Source organism: Rhipicephalus sanguineus, chromosome 5 (genome assembly GCF_013339695.2).
Source record: "Rhipicephalus sanguineus isolate Rsan-2018 chromosome 5, BIME_Rsan_1.4, whole genome shotgun sequence".
Lineage (NCBI taxonomy): Eukaryota > Metazoa > Arthropoda > Arachnida > Ixodida > Ixodidae > Rhipicephalus > Rhipicephalus sanguineus.
In genome coordinates this window covers 44,152,134-44,161,781 of record NC_051180.1, presented here as the reverse complement: position 1 = coordinate 44,161,781, position 9,648 = coordinate 44,152,134, and positions in this window count along the sequence as shown.

Below are 9,648 nucleotides of genomic sequence, written 5' to 3'. Positions count from 1 at the left end.
AGGCTTTATTGCATAGGCGTTTGATGTCTATTACAAGGTGTTCCTGCGTGCTTGTGGACTTCGGAGACTGCAGCGCCGATCTTGAGTCGGTGAAGATGACCCAAGATTCGGCTGTCTGGTCTATGATGAAATTAAAAGCAGCCCGTAGTGCAGCCAGTTCGGTGGCTGTGGATGAAGTACGGTGACTGAGAGTGGCAGAAATGGTGACATTGGCAGACGGAATTCAGACCCCAATGGCAGATGACGCCGGCGTTACAGAGCCGTCAGTGTAAATATGACGGTGAGCCTTGTAGCTGTTTTCCATGTGCTGTAGAGTGAAATATGTTAGTGCTGGTACGGGTGTGCGCCTCTTGTTACTGAACCCAGGCACGAAAGTGACAATTGACCACGAAGGAATTTTCCACGATGGCTCCGCAGGCATTATGAGCACTTTGCTTGTGCTGTGGCTGATGACGGAGGATTATGGCTGAGCTCTTTGTAATGGGTTGTAAGCATCCAACGACCCACTCGTTGCGCAATTCGCATTGTGTGACGCCTGTTTGTTATTTTATTCTTCTACCGCGCTATATTACATATGTTAACAGGATTCCTTGCCCGATGTGACGCCTGTATAGGTCGAATACTCGAGTGCCACGCAGAGGGCCAGGGTTCGAATCTCATGCGATCCTAGAAAATGTTTTCTCTTTTTTTTTTACTTCGCATGATAGCGGTTACGGACGCCGGCGGCCGCGCCGGAGAACTAAGGTCCTCAAATCGGCTGTTGTTGTGATCTCATAGCAGCTTTCGCTGTAAAAGTAGCTCTGCGACGCTCGCCTGGCTGTCACACCACGTTCCCCGCTCGAACCGCGGTAAATCAGTGCCAGACTAGAGGGGAGATACGAGGCGCGTCTCGTTTCCCGTCGCGTTGCTAGCCCGGCCGTGGTGTGATCATTCTGTCTTTAACAATCCGCGGGATGGCGACCTTAGCCTAAGCTCAGCGTCCAATCACCAACGCTGTTCTGGCTGTCCCACCACTTTCTCTGATTACGCTCTCCCCGTGGGAACGAAACCGCCTGAGTAACGCTAGCAACGGCGCCTTGCCGGAGCTAATCTCGGAAGCCCTGACTAATGCATCATGGCACTAACGAGCTCCGACTGAGAGCGTTTCGGTAGCCCCAGCGTGGCAGGGGCTTTCGGTGCAATATTGTAAGAAACTCTATGGTCAGTGAAATGCGGCGTTCACTGGTGACTCGATTCGTTACGATGCAGTTACGTGATTCGCCTTTTGTGTCAACGTGTGGCGAATCCTATAGTCTAGGGCCGCTTCCAAATGGACTGACGGTGTTTCTCCGCGGCCTTCTGCTTCGAAGTACACTGGCACCGATTAATAAAACGGCTGCAGCAAGCACCGCAGGAAGGCAACGACGTCGACGGGCAATGTCGTGAAAGTGGGTGCTGGGGTGCAGAGACACGCCAGCGGAAAGCGTAACGCCTTCGCGCGTTCACGGCTCGAACTACGAACTGTGCCTCTGGCGTTTCTGACGCCCTGTGTGGTAGTGTATGCATAAGCAAAGGCGTTGGTTATACATTAGTGAGCGCACACCTTACCGTTTCTCTCCTCAAATGACGACACTTTGAAAGAATGCATGTCGAGTAGCCTACTAGTTTCTTTTGTGCATGTTGAAACCGTCTTTGCGTGGGATTCACCACATGCTGTGCCCAGGCGTATGTTAACTACCACAGCTACCACAAAGGTTTAATCATCTTCAAGGACATGAAGGCCTGAACACACTAGCGGAAAAACGAGCGTGGCGCGGCGCCGGCGGCAGGATTTTCGCGCAGCGAGAGGAATAGCTCCGTGCGCTACTTTACGCGGCAAACCGCGCGACGATTTCTGAGGAGACCAATCAGAGCGGCTCCCTCGCCCCTTCCGTGATGTACGCGCTCGGTATAGTGCGGAGACCTGGCTGGACGCTTATGGATGGGGAGGCTCGTTTAGCGCTGATTTGGCTTACTCAGGCTTCTGAGGGCGGAACTTGTAAATTCGCGTGACCCCCTAAAAAATACACCTTGGAGGGAGCGGCTCGCCACGAGCTGGTGTGACCGTAGCGCCGCAGCCGCGTATTGCCGGCGCCGGGTCGCCGTTCTCGTTTTTTTGTTAGTGTGTTCAGGCTTTGGTCGTCGGGGTGGAGATGTGGCACCAGGCGTCAACATGGGTGCGTCCACATCAAGCGATGATATAGTTGCCAAACACAAATTGAGATTGTACAAGCTCTCGTACATCAATGTAGAATAAACATTCAACTACTTCTGCGAGGACACGTCTCAGTTTCGTGTTATACCAATTCATATGACGGAGGGATCAACCATGGTTTGTACTAAGATCACGTACCAATAAACTCAATCTCTTGCGACGATATCCTCGTTGTCAGCAAATCCTTGTTGCAGCGCGGGCTAACTGGTATACAGCCACATGAGAATGTAAAGACACGTGAATCGCTTGCCTTTGTCTTCATCCTGTGCATACACAGCAAAATGAAAAAAAAATCTACGAATTACGCAGTGTAAACAACTGAAACGACAAACACAGTATGTGATCAAGAATAAGAAGCCAATTACTCGAGGCCTACTTACTCTCTTATTTTAAGCGAACTTCCCCGAAGGAAACCACAACTTAGACGTTGAAAATCAAATAAAGAGAAAGAGAGAGAGAGACAAAGAGAAATAAAAAAAGAAGAACAAGGAAATGTAGGGAGGTTAACCTGATCGCAATATAATGTTTTCTAGCTTTGTAGGTACACATTTTTATGCATTTGCGGCGCAGGCACAGTAAATTGGTATTTCAAAGCCCCTTGAGACCCCAAGAACTGTCTCAGCAGAAAGAACCAGCAACGAAAACTTTAAAAACAAATTGCACCAAAGAATGGAGACGTCTTTTACTTTCTTTTTTTTTCTCTCTCTCTCTGACAGCGGCATTTGGCTCTACAACCAGCAACAGTCGCATAGTTTTCTCATAGTAGGCTACATGTCGGAACCGCGGTTCATCAACCCTGTGCTACAGACAACGTAGTTGTAGAGTAGGGTAGATCCTATAAACTCCGGCACACACCCACGCTGGAGGATTGGTAGTTTCTTTTGAAAATAACATGCATTTCATTCTTTGTTTGCCTTAGATTTTCTTATAAAAGAGAACTTACTGGCACACTCTGCAAGCGTTGAAATTGAAATCGAGTCCGGCGAGCAAGAAAGCCAGCCGAAATTCTCCAGGTCTCTGTTTAAAAAAAAAACAAAACAAAGTAAGTATATGTACGCAAGTAAAAGCGACCTAACTGCAAAAAAGGGGAGCACTGTCACCAAACTCCCCACTTCCCGCGAACCCATGCATGTGAAATGTGGCATGTTTTCTACACAGCGCGGCGGTAAAACCCTCTTTTATAGGGTTGTATAACGTAGTGAGCGGCGCTTGCAAATGAACGCGTGAACATATTGTTACATAATATCATCGGAAAAAGCAAGCGACACATTGTACGTTTCTTAAGCCATTTTGGCGAATATATCAGTTTGTGACGACGCCGTAAACGAAATGAGGTTCGGAATTTATTAAACGGAAAGCAGTAATGGACGAACGAATACGCGATACGATCAGAGTTCGCCCGAAAACCTCGAGTTGTTTTCCCATCCCAGAGCCTTAGGGGAATGTTCTCGGTAGAAACTGCGTTTCAAGTGTCATCCTGCGCGTTGGCTGAGCTTTTGGTTTCATAACACGCGGGCAGCGTAACAGGAAAATACTCAAACGCAAAGTTCTTAGCAATCTATCTTTTTCTCCAACCTTTTGAACACGTGTTCTGCTGCATACAGTTCATGGACGAAGCTTCACAAGTGTTCACAGCAGTAAACTTTAACGCGCACTTTTCAAAGCGCTCAATTTTGCGGTGCAGTTACGTAATTGACTTTTGTACTGACGTGTCGGTGCACAAACCTAAGTATTTCAGGTTCTCTGTATCAGCCGGAACTCTATGTAGTGGTCAACTAAAAGGAAGGAATGCTGTTTTGCTTCCCTCCTTCCGGGAATGTGATTCTCTTTTGCGAAGTGTACACGAGTTCTGGGGACCGGCCAGTGAAATGGACCTCTTATCATACTCGCAATTTTTATCCTGACCCCATAAACAGTATACCGACGTTTGTATTTTTTCGTTTCCCTCGCTTTGCGATCACTCACTGTCTTTACGAACAACTACTTACTTTTCTACACCGTACTCGAAGCCAGTAGTAGGCGCAAAAACCTGGATACCACAAGAGCGCTAATCTATTTCAAATGGTGCAAAATGCTGAAAAATGACTGCTGCTCGTCCCTGCTTAGGTGAAGCGGCATGTTAGGCCGCGATACAGATTTTCGTACGAAGGCCGTTTGAGGCCCGATATAATTCAAGTTTATGGAGCTTTTTTTGCCACGTCAGCTTCGGCGCGGCAAGTGGATGAACGGATTCCATAAATCACAGGAGCGCAAAACGGCGCACTTGTTTTTGCTATCAGGTATGCGTGTATGATGTAAAACCAGTGTTACAATGTCCGTTGACCTATTTCAGTATAAGTAGCATAGTGGGGACATAGCGATACAATCATATATTTCCGGATCCGCCATTTATTACATCCAGAAGCCATTTTTTTTTTCTATTGCGAAAAAATATACTTTTTCTGAAGAGAATTGAATGCTGCGAACATGATCTCTTCGCGAGAAACTTGTGATATAGGGAAAAAAATTGATAATGCCCTCCATTGGGTACGATAGGCTCACTTTTGAACGATGTGCGAATTTTGTTACAAAACGCACTTCTCGACCCTGAAGTAGCATGAATGGCAGGAAAGATTGTCTTGGTTTCTGTTATCGTGTTGTAATTACCGAATACAAGATATCTAAAATTGTCGCCGAGAAGATTTAAACGTCTGCTTTGTCACAGATATCGACACTCATCTGAGGTAAGATTGAATGAACGTTCATCAACATGCCGCCCTCTAAAAGCATGGTTGCGTTGATATCCCGATGGAGTGAACAATTTCTTTCCAAATAGAAACCCAAAGCGTTCGAAACGAGGAGGAAGCGAGTACCTGGCGAGGCCAGGCCGAAAACTCCGTGTGACTTGCGGTCGGGTGTCAAGGCTTAAAGCCTCGTGAGAAATAGCCAGTTGGTGCCAGTGACAGCGTCTGTACTGAGAAGAGCTCAATCTGGAAGGAAGTGAGAGCAATAGAAAGCTGGGAACTCTGCTCACCGCCATACTGACATTTACTGCGACGGCTTCTGGAAAGCTAACTGAAACCGCAGTACAGTCACAGCGAAAGCTGGAAGAGCGGCGTTTCTAGATCCCGTTGTAGGCTCTCTTGGGGCTACAATACAAGTACACTAGAAAGGTACCCACTACGCCATAAATCACAATTTTTTTGAAGTTGGGAAGCACCATCTAAGCCATTATTTGTCATTCTGCGGAGAAGTGAGGCACCAGCTACACGTCTGTAAGTATGTGAATTTTGTTGACGCGACGACTAATGACGCTGAAGAATTATGGCTCAGCTCTTTGTAATGGGTTGGAAGCTTTAAACGGCCCACCAGTTATGTAATTTGCATTGGGTGACGCCCAGTCGCTATTTCCCTCTCCCGTCATGCTGTATAACATACGTTGACGTGGGAGAGAGATGGGGGGGGGGGGGTGAAGAACTTTACTGAGACGCCGAGGAAATGGATCATGCGCTTATGGGCTTCCTTGGCAACCAATACAAGTGCACTTGCGAGGAACCCACTACGCTATAAATCATTGTAATTTTACTGAGACCCCGAGGAAATGAATCATGCGCTTATGGGCTTCCTTGGCAACCAATACAAGTGCACTTGCGAGGAACCCACTACACTGTAAACAGGTTTGAGCCTTTTAGGGAGTTTTGTGCTGGTTGCGCAGCGTGCATCCTAAAGGTACTACGCAAAACCCCATTCGAAAGGAGGTTCAAAAGGAGGGAGTGATTCGACGGAACTAAGGAGGTAAATTTGTGTTTTTATTGAACTCATTTTGAGGGCTTGAACGGAGCGCATTGGAAGTTTTTCTGGTTCCTTTGAGAGCTTTTAAAGCCTCCTTTTGGAGGTAAAGTTGGTGTTTTTATGTAACCCATTTTGGGGGCTTGAACAGAGCGCATTGAGAGTTTTTCTGCTTCTCTTGAGAGCTGTTAAAGCTTCCTTTTATACGAGGCCCTAGAGCGGTCGCGAAATGAAAAACAAAATATATTTCAGGGACTATATTACGTTTACCGGCCAAATTCCGCTACTATTCATCACTAGGACATAATAGAAAATGGACATCGAAGTATTTATGCACAACCATGACATTTGCATACAAGTACGCACGACACAGGAATCGAACTCGTGACCACACGCACTTAAAGCAAGCACTATAACCATTACACCACAGCGCCACCACTTGTAAGCTTGCTTTCTTCGTGGGCTTATATATGTACCAATGTATGTACAAAGCGGCTGGTAACCCGTCGGCACAACTTCGTACTTCTGTTCTTGTACCATCGGCGTGTGTTTGCTCTTGCGGAAGGTCAATACATAATTTGTGGGGCGTCATGCAGGCCGAGCCGATCGACGTAAACACCCTCGGCTCCGAATTCTCCGGTTCACCGTGTCGTGCCGCTATAAAAATTATAAACGTGTGCCCTGTTCGCTCGCGCTAAATTCGTGAATACCAGCGTGACAAAGGTATCTTCAGATGAGCGAACGTATGTGCATTCCATGAGCGTATGCTGTGGAGCAATTTTCGTTATTGCTGCCGCCGCGAACTGCGCGCGTCCAGATGCGGCAGGGTGTTATGAGCGGTTCGAAGACCGCCTGCGTTCTCATATGAAAGTTACACACGCAGATGCCCGACTTAGAACATTGTAACGCGCCTACATTAAGTGCATTTAATGCGCGCATACTGCCGCGAGCTGCACGCAGGGGCAGCAGCGCGCTCTGAGCAGCTGAATAAAAATCTGTTTCCGCAATTAGCGCTTATTCGCAATGCACTCTTTAGCGCGGACCGCCTGCGTTCGCATATGAAAATTACACACGCAGAAAATTCCAGAGTTACAAGGATATTGTAACGCGCCTACATAAAGTGCGTTGAATGCGCGCGTACAGCCGCGAGCTGCACGCAGCTAGGGGCAGCAGCGCCTTCTGAGCAGCTGAACGCTTATCTATTTCCGCATTTAGCGCTTATTCGCAATACACGCCTTAGCACGCCATTCAGTGATTCTCTATAACGCATATTGAGTATTTATTTGCTTTCATACTCGGATACTACCTACATTTCTTACTAATTAGCTTTTATTGGTAAGCATCACGCCACCGCGTTAAAGCGAATGCCTAACGCGTGCCCCAAGGTCAAGGACAACCTCCCCAGTTTACCAGTGACAGGTCTCCCACAAAACAAAAAAGTTAATGTACTTGCACTTCTCCCTTGTGAACGTCCATGTGTACTTGGCCCTCCCCTCAGACAGATGATGCATTACCCTTTCCTCAATGGAACAGCTGTTCTTGAGAAAATATGGTTCTGTTGAATTACTTCACCACAGCAGCAGAGAGGTTGGCTTGTTTGCAATTCAGAATTTCGCAGTCGTAACACAGAAAAACGAGGACAGTAGCAAATATGCAGAAAACTGGAAAAGCTATCATATGTGCACTCCCTCGTCCACCTGCACACTACGTTAAACTTTATTTATACAACAGCAACCTTCAATTATGCTACTATTGATAAAAGATCACCTAATCTACGTTAGAACACAGTGATGACTTTCTGTCTAACTTTCTGTTGCCTGTCTTCTACAATGTGTCATAATCTGGGAATCATCTGTTCAATGTGTTTGGTAATAAAATACAAGCAGTTACATTGAGCAGGCAGTGTTTCAGCAATTTGTTTTGCAAGCACAAATTCATTTCTTCAATTTGCATGCACGACAAGTAGTCATACTTCAATTGATACAAGAACCAGTGGTTGCAACATTTTATTGGAATAAAAACAGCAGCAGTTCTCGTGTCACTGTAAGGATATAGGTATATATTTCTATCGTCGTGCACAGTACCTACTCCCAAAACTGAACACGTGGAACAACATATACAGTACAGCCTAAGCACTATACATAATTCACAACAGTAAAGCAATACGAAAGTATGGTGTAAAATCTCATCATGATGCGCACTAACGTGTGCACTTCACCGAGCCAGTATGTAAGTACAATAAAAAAAATAAGCTACCCAAGGAACTTGGTGTCAGCCTACACGCGAAGGCAACTAATTAGTACAATAAGGCTAGCATCACTTTTCGGAAATATGAAACCACGTAGACAGGCAGTTGTACAGTTTTTTATTGCATTAGTTTGCCCTATGGCATCAAAACATGTCGCACATGATTTTGGATTTGAGTTTCCTACAAAAAACCCAAAATAGACCTGTGGTGTTGACTGTAGGTCCACTTACCAAGGTGCATAAAAGCATTCAGCAATGCCCACAAAATTACAAGGTTGCCTTCATATGTTGCTGTACATTTTTAGTCAGAGATACCTGGAAGCCATCGTAAATTTCTGGAAGTGTGCTTGGCAACTTGTCGGCATAATCACATGACTGCAATGTAGCAATACGTCTAATATGCATAACAAGTACAGCCATGCTTCAATGTTTTTATGCCAGCTAGTGCCATCTGTAACTCAAAAGTTCATCCTTAATTCCTCACTTGATGGCTTACGCATAATTACCACATTGAAAATAATCCAAGCACCATGGCTGCAACGTCAACTTGCAATTACGCAATCACAGGCACTAAATAAAAAAATTCCTGTAAATAGTGACTGGTCGCTTTGCACCATGGATCCTAGGAATTGATATGCCATGAGGATGAATAAAAATTGACCACACATATATAGAGACTGTGAAACAGTCAGGAGTTCAGTTCATAGGTAAGGAAAACGTGAAAACGAAATCAGAACACATAGCAACAAAGGGGACGGAATGACACACTACTAACAACTGAAGTTGAACATGTGCTTGGCTTTTTTAGTCATGTGTGTTTATATCTTTCTGTGGTTTTGATTACACTTCAGTTACTAGTAGCGCATTGTCCTGTCTGCCCCCTTCATTCCTCTGTGGATGTGTGATTGTTTAGTCTTGTAATTTTTTCGTACTGTGTGTTTACATCTTTCTGTGGTTTCGATTAAACTTCAGTTGCTAGAAGCGCGTCATCCTGTCCCCTTCATTTCTCTGTGCTGTGATTTTTTTTGCACCCTCTTTAACTATAAATATAGACCAACTCGCCCAACTGCCCCTGTTAAGACTTATGTTTGCTGAATAACACTGGGTCCACTCAGCGTCTTTTTAAACAATGCGAAATTTTCAAATGCACACGATATCAGAAAGGTTGCACGCAGTATTGCGCATAACACTCTGCATCAATACCAGTGTTGACCTAAATGTGGTAAGATGTATGAGCTGTTCGACATAGTGTAAAGTGAGGCATATCAGGGTGTTCCCACAATCATGGGTGTTGGCAGGGGTTTGCACAAAGGGCACCTGCCGCCATCAAGACACACCAGCACTTGACTCCACCCAAGCTACACCAATGCTCTCCTGCTCACCAGGCCGGCACGTTAAGC